Consider the following 15,436-nt stretch of genomic DNA (forward strand, 5'->3'; position numbering starts at 1 on the left):
CCTAGAGATGTTAATTTGTAATAAATATCCATGTATCTTGCAAAAGAGTACTTTGTACTTTTATAAAGTGGTAGAATTAAAGTTTGCAAAGTGGGCAGCACGGTAGCATTGTGGATAGAACAATTGCTTCACAGCTCCATGGTCCCAGGTTCGATTCCGGCTTGGGTCACTGTCTGTGCGGAGTCTGCACATCCTCCCCGTGTGTGCGTGGGTTTCCTCCGGGTGCTCCGGTATCCTCCCACAGTCCAAAAATGTGCAGGTTAGGTGGATTGGCCATGATAAATTGCCCTTAGTGTCCAAAATTGCCCTGAGTGTTGGATGGGGTTACTGGGTTATGGGGATAGGGTGGAGGTGTTGACCTTGGGTAGGTGCTCTTTCCAAGAGCCGGTGCAGACTCGATGGGCCGAATGGCCTCCTTCTGCACTGTAATTTCTATTCTATGAAATCTCATTCAATGAATACTAGAAGAATTTAATGTTGCATTTTTTTCACCTGAAACACAGGCCGAAATCCTCCGGACATTCCCGCCGACGGGATCATCTGGTCCCACCAACAGCGACACCCAGCCATGGGTTCCCCGCTGACTTAGGGTGCAATCAACAGGAAAACCCGTTGACAGCAGCAGGAAAGGAAGATCCTGCCGCAGTCCAATGGTGGGCCACCTTTGCCACCATCAAATATACCGTGAGGCAGGGATGGAAAATCTCGCTCACAAAGTGCAATCTTGAATGACACAAATTTACGTACCAGCATAAGGCTAATCAGCCCCGCTGGTTTCGGATAGTGTTTCTATTCCACACACGGTTTCCTCACATCCTTCATCTAGCTAACCATATCAACATCCCCCTCATGTGCTTACCTAGCTTCCCCTCAAACGCATCAATACCCATCACCTTGTGGAAGCGAGTTCCACTGACGTCTCGATGGTCAATGCAGTTCCTCCTGAATGCCCAGCAAAATTTATTAGTGACTACCTTATATTTACAGCCCCTGGTTCTGGTCTCCCCCAGAGAGATGGAGACATTTCCTCTACATCAACATCAAACCCTTTCACCAGGTCTGACGGCATCTGTGGGGAGGAAAGGAAGCTAACCTTCCGAGTCTGGATGATTCTTTGTCAGTCATCCAGACTCAAAACTCTAGCTCCCTTTTCTCTCCACAGATGCTGTCAGACCAGCTAAAATTGTCCGGTGCTTTCTGTTTTGGTTTCAAATTCTAGCATCCGCAGTAATTTGCTTTTATCAAACCCTTCAATAATCTCTGCCAGGTCACCCTGCAATCTTCTCTTTTCTGGAGGAAAAAGCCCTTGCCTATTCAAACTGTGCTGATGGATATTACCTCCTTTATATGTTTCTCAATTAGCACAGATTTCTCACACTAGTGTAAGATCACTGTTGATATTAAGGCACTTGTTTTCCACTTTGATGTGATGAGCAAACTGAACAAAGCAATCCAGCGGTTTAACCCAATGCTTTTAAAGGCCTGGATAGCTTGTATGTGTATCCGCTGTGTGTGTGGATTGTCCTAATGAGTCCAAAATGTCGGCAATTTGAACCATTGTGGGTAAACATGGGGCTCCAATCGGGAGAAAGGAGATTCAGTAGACAGCCACAGGGTTTAAAGAAAGAAATGAAGCAATCAATGGATAATCAGAGACTCTGATAAGAAAGTGAAAGAATAACCATTCAGCCACAGGGCACAGATAGTGAAATATAGTAGTCTGACCCTGTATGCAGTCCTTGTTGATAAATTTCTCTAATAAGCATTCTGACCAGCAGCAAACCTTTATGAACAAGATTCAGACGTTGATGCTACAGCCTCCTTGAATTCATTTCCACTTGACTTTTTTTTTCATCTGTGTTATTGATTTTGTTTTGGCTTTATTTCTGAGTGGGTCATCCGTGCTGGGAAAGGCAATTTGCTGGCAACAAGTATGGCTGCTAGCAGAATCAACTGCCTTTGAAGAAAATAAAATGTTGAACTAGGAATTGTCTACTGGGTGGGAAATGCTGCTTCCAGGAAAGCTGGGAAGCAAATGTGTTGTATTTCCCAAATTGAATGAGTCGTGAAGAAAGTGCCCCGCCATGTGTCGTCTGTGGGTAAAAAAATCTTTTCTCATGCCATGTTATTCTTATGTCTTCCTTTTGTATGATGTATTTTGAGAGGACTAACAAAGCAAGAGAATGCACAATGAATGTTGGACGCTAGGAAGTCCAGAGTACCAGAGGGACCTTGGGGTGCATGTCCAGAGATCCCTGAAGGCAGCAGGACTGGTAGATAAGGTGGTTAAGTAGGCATATGGGATACTTGCCTTTATTAGAATATAAGAGCAGGAAGGTTATGATAGACCTGTATAAAAATGCTGGTTAGGCCGCAGCTAGAGTACTGTGTGCAGTCCTGGTTACCACACTACAGGAAAGATGTGATTGCACTAGAGGGGGCACAGAGGAGATTCAACGGGATGTTGCCTGGGTTGGAACATTTCAGCTATGAAGAGAGGCTGGTTCAGCTGAGGTAGTTTTCCTTAGAGCAGAGAAGTCTGAGGGGGACCTGAGTGAGGTGTACAAAATTATGAGGGACATAGATAGGGTAGAATGAAGAAACATTTTCCCTTAGTCGAGGGATCAATAATCAGGGCATATAGATTTTAGGTAAGGGGCAGGGGATTTGAGGAAAAACATTTTCACCCAGAGATTGGCGGGAATCATTTAAGAAGCATTTAGATGAGCACCTGAAACACCACAGCAGACAAAGCTACAGACCAAGTGCTGGAAAATGGGATTAGAATAGACAGGTGCTTGATGGCCGAAGGGCTTCTTTCTGCACTGCAAAATTCTATGAATATTCAATAGACTCAACTTACAAGTGCAAAGTACAGCAGGTACTGGAAATCTGAAATATAAACAGAAAATGCTGGAAATACGCAGCAGATCTTGCAGCATCTGTGGAGAAAGAAGCACCGCTTTGATTCCCAACATCCGGAGTACTTCACTCTCACATTAGTGTTTAATTCACTGCAACTTCACTTCCAAGTCAGCCCACTTTAATTTTCCACAGGAAAATCCCCAAGACTTCCAATTGCCTCTCTTATCTTGCTCTCAGCGCTCTTGTTCTGAAGAAGAGTTGTCATCCTGAAATATTTAGGCCGGAATATTTGGGCCCTCGCCAGCTGTTCAAAGGTCTGTTGACTGGCGGGAGGGGAACAGGAAATCCTGGCCATTAACTCTGTTTCTCTCTGCTGCCAGATCTCCTGAGTATTTCCAGCATTTTCCCGTTAAACAAAGTCTATAGATTTCTGTTTTAAATGACATTCTTTAGTTTAGAATAAAACAGTGGCTGGAAGTAGGTTGGAAATTACTGTGGGCTATTAAAGGGAATGTTAAATTAATCTATATGACAATATTCTCTGTGCTCCTTTTAATGGAGGCTTTACCCTGTTTATTTGAAGAACATTAAGATTAAAGTAACAAATAGGGAAACATTTTTAAGGGTTTGCCAATAATATTGGCAACAATCATTCTCTCAGAACCAAACCAAACACGGCATCAGAACCCCTACTTAATAGGAGCTGGTATTTATGTGCCATCATAGCTTTTATTCGGAAAACACAACTGAGTTCATTTCTTGCAGTTATTTCTTTGATGAATTGATATTCTAATAAAAGCTTTGTAATTATTTTCCTGCCTCAGTTTGGTTTATGAAAATACATGCTTAGTATCATGGATTAGTTTATGAAAGAGAATATTAAATGCAGACTCACAACAGCAGGGATGTGATAGCACTGGAAAGGATGCAAAGGATTTTGCCTGGGCTGGAGAGTTTTAGCTATGAAGACAAATTTTATAGACTGGTGTTGTTTTCCTTGGAGCAGAGGAGAGTGAGCAGGGACATGATTGAGATGTCTAAAATTATGAGGGGCATAGATAGAGTAGACAGGAGGAAACTTTTCCCCTTGGTGGAGGGATCAATGACCAGGGGGCAAAGATTTAAGGTCAGGGTCAGGAGGTTTAGAGGGAATGTGGGGAAAAACATTTTCACCCGGAGGGTGGTGAGAGTGCGGTACTCACTAACCCGAAAGGGTGGTGGAGGCAGAGGCCCTCATAATATTTAATAAGTATTTAGATGTGCCCTTGCGATGCCAAGGCATATAGGCTATGAGCCAAGTGCTGGAAAATGGGATTAGAATAGTGAGATGGTTGTTTTTGACTGGCGCAGATGCGATGGGCTGTAGGACTTTTTCTGTGCTGTAGATTTCTATGACTTTATAATTTTGCGTGACAAATTCCATACAGAAGTTTATATTTTATTACGTTTTGTTGTTGTAATGTTTTACAGAATATGATAAATTAGGAATCTCTTTAATATGTGAGGTGAAGTACCCTTCATACCTTGGTATTAGCATGAAAATATGATATTAATTTGGACCAACCAGTTGAAAAGTCACGACTCTCAGCTCAACATTTTAAAATGAGAAAAAGAAAGATTTTCATATCATGATCTCAGGATATCCCAAAAGGCTTTACAACTGATTTAAGTATTTTTGAACTGTAAATACCATTATAATGTCGAGACTGCGACTGCACAAAGCAAAATCCCACGGACAGCAATGCAATCTCTTTTTGAAGTGGGCATCGCTGGTGACGGCAGCACATTTGTTGCCCATTCCTAATTGCCCTTGAAATTGATTGCTTGCCAGGCTATTTCATAGGACAGTTAAGCGTCAACCACATTGCTGTGGGTGTGGAATCACACGTAGGCCAGACCAAATAAAGACATTAGTGGACAAGATCAGGTTTTATGATAATTGATGATAATTGTCTGGGACTAGCTTTATGTTCCAGATTTTATTAATTGGATTTAAATTCCACCAGCTGCCACCATGGTAAGATTTGAACCCATGTACCCAGAGCATTAGCCTGGACTCCTGGATTATTAATCCAGTGACTTTACCAATAGGCCACCAGCTTCCCCTGATAACCAGGTAATAGGCGGATTCTCTGTTCCCTGATGCCTGATTTCCTGATTCGTAATCTGTGATCCGGCGGAAAATCCCTTTTTACAATGAAATCGGGGGCAGGGGCCTGTTTTCAAATGCTCCGCTATGTCCAAAACAGCATCCTCAAGGAGCACGGCACACGCCTCAGGACATTACCTGAAGCATCCCTCCCCGATGCTCTGGCCCCTATGGGCTTTTCCTGACCACACGGTTACTAATGGTCTCAGTGGTCGGGAATCCAGCGTGGCGGCTGCGGACTGTGTCCAGCAGTCGGGCGGGAGCCATACTGCTGGCCGGGGGGGGGGGCTTTGGCGAGAGCTGGGGGGACTGGTGGGCGGGTGGCCCGGGGGTGTCCAGGGAGGCACTATCTGACAGGTTGGGTCCGCGTGTGGTCGGCGTTATGTTGTACAGTACGACCGCTGCAGGTCATCACCGTGCGCAAGCGCGGCCACGGATCCTTCAATTCTCCAGGCGTTTATATCGGGAAGCCCGTGCATTTTACGTGGCGCTGCTGCCAGCCCCTCACCGGTCGGAGGATTGGTGATGGGGCCTCGCCGATTTTTCTCATGTAAAACACCACGGATCCTCTGGACACAGCCCCAAAATCGGATAATCCAGCCTCATATGTTTAATGATGTTGATTAAGGGATAAGTATTGGACAGCTGCCCTGCTCCTCTTCAAAATAGCACCATGCATTCTTTTACATCCACCTAACAGGACACACAGCATCCTCGATTTAACAGTTCATCCAAAAGACAGCACCTCTGACAGTGCAGCACTCCCGCAGTAGTGCACTGGCATGCCAGCCTTGATTTTTGTGCTTGGCTCTCTGGAGTGGGACTTGAACCCACAATCTTCCAACACAAAGGCAAGGATGCTACCCGCTGAGAGCCACATCAATCGACATGGAAATATTTACATTCAACATGCAGTTGACATGCAACCGTAACCAGGCATGCTGCTCTGGAAGTGGGGAATGCTTAGCTGAGACGTATCTAGAATGTTCAGATCCATTTTGAAAAATGAAATGAAAATGTAAACCATCCTTTGATGGATCTAGCTGATATGCATTTCCATTACAAAATTTACTCACGCACAATGGGATGTTGATTGTAAATTAATTGTTTTAATGGTGGGGTTTGAATTGACCATGATGTGGTTCAATTTGGAGGTGTGTGCTTGTCATGATGAAATCTGCAAATAATGTTAAGATAAGGTAAAGATTGGCTCCAGTAGTCTCCTTCACCAACTGGTTATCTAGCAATAACATGGGATCTTGCTATTGCCAAATTGTCTTCTGTGTTTCCTAAAGCACACAGTTGCGCCACTTCAACAAACAATTCATAGGAAATGAAGCACTTTGGAATGTTTCTGAGAAATGTGATAAGGTATTATACAAATGCAAATTCTATTTGATGGCAAATAGTACTTTGTCTCACTGTGACCTCATTTTCTGGCACTGGGGTCAAGACTCCTAATTGTTGTTACTGTGCTCCACCTGATTTTAAGAGATTGTTGCCTTAAGTTTCAAGGTTACAAAACCTTATTTGAGTCGTACTTGACTGGAGCTCTGCTTGCGACTGAACTGCAATCCAGCCACCTTTTCACCAGTCATTGCCACCGAATTCACAAAAGAATTGTGGGTATTGACCACAATCAGCTGGGGGTATGGTAGAATAGAGGTTACTGTGTATTATTAGATTAGAAATCCAGAGGATGGAGGCATTATTTCAAGTACCACAATAACACCAAACAAATATTAAATGCAACAAGTTTAATAAAATTGGAATACAAAATTAGGATCAGCGATGACGATTAGGAAACTGTTGGATCTGGTTCACAAATGTCTTCTAGGGAAGGAAATCTGCTATCCTGATCCAATCTGGTCTACTCGAGGGCCACATGGGGTTGACTGTTAACTGCCCTCTGAAATGGCTGAACAGGCCACTCAGTCGCACTGAAGAAGACGGCTCACAAATCCTCCTCATGGGCAATTAGGGATGGGTAATGAAGTCTGGATATTATTATTATATATCCACATCCCATGAACAAGAATAAATCTAATCAGATCTCACTGGGATGTATTTTAAGTTGACAGGTGCTTCAAGCAAATGCCATGGACGGGATTCTCTGTTTCTGAGACTAAGGGTCGATGCCAATGCAGAATTTGTGGACTTTAACGACAGAAAAACTGGTGCGACACCTGGACCGATTCCATTACTATTAAGGGTGAAAAACGGTGCGGGATTTGCTGGGTCCGTGATTGACACTTGGAAGGCTGACAAGCCGCAGCCGCACATACACATTACAATCCCCACACACACTTAATCCAGCCAAACGGATGGCACTGGTTGTGCTGGAGGGTGCCCATACAGCTGATGGGTCGGCTGGGGCCACGGGGCACCCAGGGGGGTGGTTTAGTGGGACACTTATAAGACCTGTGGCACTAAGTTCAAAGTGGGCTGTTAGCAGTGTGCGCAGCTGCATGGCTGTCTTAGACATAGACTTTACAGTGCAGAAGGAGGCTGCAGCAATGGTGCTCTGTGCCTGTCCACCCGAACTCCACAGCCCACCTCCTGGTCACCCCCTCGCTACTTCCCCCAGCCCTGGCAGAAGCCCCCACCCCCGGCCAGCGACACAACTGTCAGCAAACTATGGCGATGTTGGACAATGTCCATACCCCTCTCTCTCCCTCAGCTGCCGGCACGCTGGTTCAACGATTTTTAAAAGCACAAGTGAACCGACCATCGGGAAATCGGCCCATCGGAGGCATAGAATCGTGGAGGCCCCGGAGAATACCGAGTCGGGCACACTAATGACATGCAAATGGTGTCTCCTGTACATGCATTCCGGAACGATTTGACGCCACGGTTGAGGTGCTGGAGCATTGCGATTTGGCATCAAATCGGCACCTGCCGCAGCCTTTTGGCGTCGGAACCAATTCTCCACCCAATTTCTGCGTCAGCTAATGGAGAATTCTGCTCTATACCCTTTATCATGAAAATGGCTTCAGATTCGTGGTAGAAAAAAGTAGTGTTTCTTTGCTCGGATACCAATGTCACTGTTTTGTAAAACAAAGTATACAGCAAAAGTTTTCTAACATCTCCTGGAAGGATTATAATAATGATGATTAGGAGCAAACCAAGTCAATATTTTCTCATTGAGTTTATCTGAGGCTTTCTGAAGTGCCATTTGTTAATGGTTTGAACTGAGAAGCTAATAGTAGGGTCAGTTCTGCTTAAATGTCTTGAAAACGATTAAGCCCAATGGTTCTTTGAAGGTTATCATTCCTGTTTAATCAAACCAGCATCCATTTCTCATGCAGCATAAATTGTTGCTTTCTTTGAATTTTGGTATTTTTGCACCTGTCCTGATAGGTGTAGGATGAAAAGCTTTGACAGCATGTCTCTTTTTTCAGCAGTACTCAAATTCCTTGCTGCCAAGTGACTAATTATTTAGGGCTGATTTTGCCATGGAATATAGTGGGTCTGGTGAATGGGCAAAATTCAGATTGGTACAGATAATGGTGAGGCAGGGGTTGCTGTGAGCAGTTGGGGGGGGGGGGGGATGAGCGGGGTGTCATGGTGCATTTCTATGGTTGAGATCAAAACAATGCAGAGATGGAACAAATCATTGGCAGGTGCTACTACTTACCTGACAGTACGTGCTACTGGCACTGTCTGTGCCAAATATTTGCTTCCCATTCTCACGCATTTTCTCAAGCTCCCACCAGATTAGACACTGAACTCCCATTTGTAATTCTATGCATTGTTTGTTGTTAGAAGACATTGGCCTGCACATTGGGCAGCATGGTAGCACAGTGGTTAGCACTGTAGCTTCACTAGTCCTGAAAGACGTGCTGTTAGGTAATTTGGACATTCTGAATTCTCCCTCCATGTACCCGAACAGGCGCCGGAATGTGGCGACTAGGGGATTTTCACAGTCACTTCATTGCAACGTAAGCCTACTTGTGACAATAAAGATTATTATTATAAGGTGCAATGGGGGTCGGGTTAGCTCAGTTGGCTGGATGGCTGGTTTGTGATGCGGAGCGATGCCAACGGTGTGGATTCAATTCCCATACCAGCCAGGATTATCTCCATCTTGCTCCTCGCCTGAGGTGCGGTGAAAATTGCCTCCAGCCAGTTGTCGGTCAAAAAGGAAGAACAGCCTATGGTCCTCGGGGACTATAGTGATTTTCATTTCACAAGGAACACTGGTTTATAAGTGACATTTTATATTTGCAGCCACATTTCGCTTCTTAAACTATTTGGGGTTTATCCATCAACAGGATCAGGCGGCATTATTTAAAGTATAGGTGTGCGTCACTGTCACTATTAATGGATTGCACTACAGTGTTTTCAGATTGCAAATCTATCGAGCTCATTTCAAAAGCATGTGGTCCATGTAATCATAATCTGGTACAGTTTGTATATTAATTGAAAGGTCGGTGACCTTTCCAAAGCATTTATTATTTCAGGACTTTTGCTGTTTGGGTTTATGAGAGTGCTATTGGTACAGACTTTGCCTAGGTTTCAGTCCGGTGCGATTTATGGTCATCGATTGCAGTTCACCCTTCCAACAAGGTGTTGATGGTCTTGATGTGATGTGTAATGAGTGCTAGTAATGAATCCGCAGTGTGCTTTCCATGAATTTGTTAATTATCCTGGCTCCTCCCTGCTGTATTTGATAACCATTGAGGCTGGGATGCTAGCAGTCATCCTGAGCGTAATTTGCAAAGATAGTTGTTGATGGATTATTGGGATATGCTGATAAACTAAGGTCACATGAGAGGCAGATTCGGTGACATCCTTTAACACATTCTGATGTGATTTATGTTTTCAGTTTACTACTTTGAGCAGTATCCTCGTATTTCCGAGGGATAGGGGGAGAGGGTAGGGAAAGTAGAGTTGAGATGGAAGATCAGCCATGATCTTATTGAACGGTGGAGAAGTCTCAAAGGACCATAAGGCCTATTATTTCTGATGTTCCTTTATTAACTAGCCCTCATAGGTTGTTTTTCTTTACAGGCACTTTCTCTAGGCACATTATAGCCTTCTAAACTCAACATTGTGTTCAACAATTTCAGAACATAACCCTGCTGCCTTTTTTCAGACAGCTGCTATTTATTGGCAATAATTCTGACATTCTCATTCATGCCCTCTCTCGGCATCTTTTGTTCCTTTACTTTGTTTGTTGTCATCTCTTTTTGTCTTGTACCATCATCCCACTTGTCCTTTGACCTCTCCCCTTCCATCCTAACACAAATCTCTCCTTTTATTCTCACCACACCCCTCTCCTCCCTTTTCCTGCCTCTGTACTTGCTTAAAACTTCTCACCATCTCTAACTCCTTTCCTTTCTAATTAAAATGAGCTGCACCGAATAAATGAGTGTCCCCTCAATTTGAGTGCCACTGGATATACATGAACACATTTGTGTAAAACATGGGGCAAGAAATATGTACTTGCAGGGGTACATTCATGTTTCAGAGGAAGTGACTTGATGGAGCTGGGGGGGGGGGGGGGGGGGGGGGGGGGGGCTGGGGGGGGGGGGGAATTACATTGGTAGGTAAACTGGCTGTAAATAACTTTTGCCCCCACTATGACTGCTCCATATATCAATCAGTAAGCTCCCCCCAATTCTCTCCAAGCTAGTAGCACACACCTCTCTTTCAACATGCGTTTCCCGACTTTGCTGTTTGACCGCTTCTGGTACCTGTCACCTGGCATCTCACAGTGTCAGGGACGCAGGTTCAATTATGACCTTGGGTGACTGTGGGGAGTTTGCACGTTCTCTACGTAGGTTTCCTCCGGGTGCTCTGCTTTCCTCCCACAGTCCAAAGATGTGCAGGTTCGGTGAATTGGCCATGCTAGAATTGCCCCTTAGTGTCCAACGATGCGCAGGTTAGGTGGATTAGCCATGCTAAAATTGCCCCTTAGTGTCCAAAGAGGTTATGGTTACAGGGATAGGGGAGGGGAGTAGGCCTGGGTAGAGTGATCTTTCAGAGGGTTGGTGCAGAATTGATGGGTTGAATAGCCTCCTTCTGCAGTGTCAGGATTCTATGCCACTTGTGCCACATGATCACCTATTCCAAAGCCACCCAATACCTTGGATATAATGATAGCATTAATTGATTTGAGATGAAAATTTAGACCAGACTGCATTGCTACATTTATTCAAGCCACTAGTCTTGATTGGAAGCTGCTCTATGAGCAATAACTTTGCAGTGGACTACCTGCAAATGGTTAATTATAACCATCAGTGCAGATGAGTTGCACAGAGCATGTCTGGTGCCTATCAGGCCTGCGCATTCCCAACTTTGCATTTGGAACAGACATGCAGTGGCCCGGCTTCAGAAACAGGAGAGAGTAGGCTGTGTCTTCTTCCAGACTAAGCAAGCTTATCTTATTTGTAGTTGAGGGACATCAGAGAGGATTTAGTTCCTTTGAGGATTTCAGTGGATAAAGCTTCAAGCTCTTTGAATTTCTGTGGAACTGGAATGGAAATTAGCACACACAGTGTTGCCTTGTCTGCTACTCTGTGGGAAGATCTTTCTTTAGAATCATGTTTTGAACTTTTCTCAGATTCCTCACCAAAAAAAGGTATTTATAAGCTCAGAAAATGTTGTAAAAACACAACAGTTCTGGCAGCACCTGTGGAGTGAGAAACAGAGTTGGTTCCTCGTGTCATAGGACTCAAAACATTAACTCTTGTTTCGCTGCTGGATGCTGCCAGACCTGCTGAATTTATCCTGCATTTTTTTTTCTTATTCCAGATTTCCAGCATTCATATTATTTTGCTTTTATTTATAAAATCCTTATGGCAGTTTTCAGCTTTAATAACTTTGAATGCTTCCAAGACAGAAATAAACCATAAATGAAATGCAAAAGCACAATTCGTAAAGCTTTAAGACAAATTCCTAGGCTTCGACGTAATCAGCTTTTTTGATATCTTGGGCGAAATTCTCCCCCAACGGCGGGATGCCCGCCGACTGGCGCCAAAGCCGGCGCAAATCAGACGGGCATCGCGTCGGCAAAAAGGTGCGGAAGTCTCCGCATCTTTGGCGGCCTAGCCCCAACATTGAGGGGCTAGGCCGACGCCGGAGGGATTTCCGCCCCGCCAGCTGGCGGAAATGGCGTTTGTTGCCCCGCCAGCTGGCGCGGAAATGCGGCGCATGCGCGGGAGCGTCAGCGGCCGCTGTCAGTTTCCCAGCGCATGCGCGGGAGCGTCAGCGGCCGCTGTCAGTTTCCCGCGCATGCGCAGTGGGGAGAGTCACTTCCGCCTCCGCCATGGTGGAGGCCGTAGCGGAGGCGGAAGGGAAAGAGTGCCCCCACGGCACAGGCCCGCCCGCGGATCGGTGGGCCCCGATCGCGGGCCAGGCCACCGTGGGGGCACCCCCCGAGGTCAGATCGCCCCGCGCCCCCCCCCCAGGACCCCGGAGCCCGCCCACGCCGCCTGGTCCCGCCGGTAAATACCAGGTTTGATTTACGCCGGCGGGACAGGCAATTCCTGGGCGGGACTTCGGCCCATCCGGGCCGGAGAATCCAGCGGGGGGTCCCGCCAACCGGCGCGGCCGGATTCCCGCCCCCGCCCAATCTCCAGGGGCGGAGACTTCGGTGGGAGCGGGGGCGGGATTCACGGCGGCCAACGGCCATTCTCCGACCCGGCGGGGGGTCGGAGAATGACGCCCCTGGTTCAATCCAATTTCCAGTCCGTTCTCCTTCTCTTCCATTAGGCAGGCTCTTGTGGAGGTAACGTTGGTCACAGTCATCGACCCCTGCATCACTATCTTTAGAGAAGGCCCATGGCATCTTGTGGCTCTCAGGCACTTGGCAAGCTAGTGGCGGATAGGAGGCTGGCAGCTCCTCTGTACTCAACAGCGCCATTGGGAAGTGCTGGTTGCTGTTGGTATAACATCCAACCAATACCTTAGATCAAGGTGGGGACATCTGATGGTGGGATGGGGGTCACAGGGTGGGAGTTAGAAGGGAGGAGTCAGGAGCAAGGGCAGAGGGGATGGATGACTCTAAACAGATCCACCCTTTCCAATGTCTGGTCCCTCGATCAGGTATTGAGTGCCTTTCACAATGGAACCCCCTGAGAGCTCGCAAGCAAACACACCAGGATTTTCATGTCATGCTCCCCACATGGGAAGCTCCCACATCCCCTGCAAAATCCCCCATCATGGGTTAAAAAGGCATTAATTGACACAGTTAAATTCTAATTTTGTCCTCATATAAAGCAAGAGTAATCATCCAGGGAACGAAAGTTTAAATCCTGCCGTGGCAGTTTGTGAATCTGTGAAACAAAACTTCTGGAACAAAGTAAAATGCTGGGATCAGTTAAAATCAGTATGAGGCTGTTGGATTGCCATAAAATCACAAATAGTGTACTTCTGTACGACAGGGAAGCAACTCTGTTGGCCTTAGCTGTCTGGCCTATATGTGACTCCAGTCCCACACCAACATAATTGCCCTCTGAAATGGGCTTAGTAGGGCACTCAGTTGTACCAAAACACGACAAAGAAGGTTCACCATGACCTTCTGTGGCCAACTAGGAATGCTCTATAAATGTCTCCCTTTTGAATGATGCCCATGTCCCAAGAATAGATAAATATTTTACAAAAATATCCAGGTGGTGGCAATTCCTGCAAAGGGGCTTCAATTCTTAATGATTAGTGTTTTTTTTCTTCCCTCTCTCCCACTGCGATATTCTGCTATAGCCTCTGTAGAAAGCTTGGCACAGACAGTAGACTGAACGAACCCTGTGTTGCTGCACATCAAAGTATTCTCTCAGAAGGTATCTGGCAGCCGAAGACACAAAACTTAATTAATTTTACTATTAATCATGGTGCACTACAATTGTTTAAATTTATAAAATACACACATAGTTGTTGAGACTGGCTCTCCAACAAAAGATAAATATCAGTTATTTCTTCAATTAGCATGCAATAAATGACAATATCATAAACATTTCAAGTCATTCTTTCAATGTTTCCCCTCCCACCCCAATCCAGCACATAAATTGTACTTTGTAGTCTGATGTTGGATTTTGTAAGTGTACAGACAGATCTTGAATGCGATTGTTTTCCATTTACTTTCGGATCATTCCCACCATGATTCCACGGGCATCTCAATACCTCAGAAAATTGTCTGTGCTTCGGGTGTGAGCCTAAACGAGGAGCATCGTCAAGACTGCTTGAATGCGTGCACGCCGTCAAACCCAATTCTGCCCTTACCACTCTTCCCAACATTCTGGACTCGGTTGGGTCCTCTTCCTGAATCAGAGAGACTGAAAGCGAGGATAGAACCACCAGGACCTTGACGAAAGGGCATCAAAACCTGAGGTTTCTTGGCCCGTCTGCTGAAGTTGCATTTGCCAATCAATACTTCAGAGATAAAATTATTGTCATATAACGCCAATTAAACATTCCAGCTTACCTACATAACAGGGTGCTTCCTGTCACAGGTACAAAATAGGTACTATTTGAATAACAGCAACATTCTGATCCTGCAGCCTGCCAGTTTAGATTATGACAAGTTTTATTTTGCAGCCTTTAGTTAAGAGTGAAGACTACATTAATCACACGAGGGAGTTTGGACTGTATCTTGTGCAGAGGCTGCATACAAATAGCCTGATTAAAGCGTTTAGCAGTCAGAGCTGTTAATCAGAAGGAAAAAGGCCGTTTGTTTTTAAAGGGATTATTTATCAGTTGGCACACATGATGTGATGCTTTGTTTTCATGCCCAGGCTTTACTTCTTGGGACTTGTTTGAAAACTTAGGGTAGTTTACTGTTTTATCTAAGGACAGCGAAGGAAGGGTTTGAGAAGCTTGCTGGGAAGTTTAAGAGAGCAGCTTGAAACATGGAAAATGTTACATTAGATAGTGTAGACAGAGTAAAACAAGATTATTACTGCATCACACGGACGGAGGCATTCCGTAAACCAATGAAAGAAATACTTGCATTTACATAGCGCTTTTCACGTCCGCCAGGTGCCGCAAAGTGTTTTACAGCCAAATAAGTACTTTTTAAGTTTAGTCATTGGCGTAAAGTCGAGGAGGCAGCAGCCAGTTGCACACAGCGAACACCCACAAACAGCAATGTGACAACGGCGATACTATTTAGCAAGTTTTTGTGATGTTGATTGAGGGGTAAATATTGACCAGAACACTGGAGTTGACTATACTTGAAATAGGGTCATTTACAGGCCTCAATTTAACATCCCACCTGAAAAACGGCACCCATGACAATGCAGCACTCCCTCGGCACTGCACTGGGGTATGAGCCTTGATTTTCCATCCTCAGGGTCGATGGTGGGACTTGAACCTAGAATCTTGTGACTCAGCGAGGAGTGGTACCAACCGAGCCACAACTTTAGAACAGGGGTCAGGAAAACATCTGCATACAGAGTGATAGGTACTTTGAATAATTCCTCA

At 45.3% G+C, this 15,436-nt stretch overlaps 1 protein-coding gene across 6 annotated transcripts in view; it reads left to right on the plus strand.

Annotated features, from left to right (window-relative positions):
• The window catches only part of plcb1 (phospholipase C beta 1), a 1,179,298-nt gene that overhangs the window by 465,037 nt on the left and 698,825 nt on the right, over nucleotides 1–15,436 (plus strand). The gene's annotated exons all lie outside the window — the stretch shown is intronic.

Source organism: Scyliorhinus torazame, chromosome 1 (assembly GCF_047496885.1).
Source record: "Scyliorhinus torazame isolate Kashiwa2021f chromosome 1, sScyTor2.1, whole genome shotgun sequence".
NCBI lineage: Eukaryota > Metazoa > Chordata > Chondrichthyes > Carcharhiniformes > Scyliorhinidae > Scyliorhinus > Scyliorhinus torazame.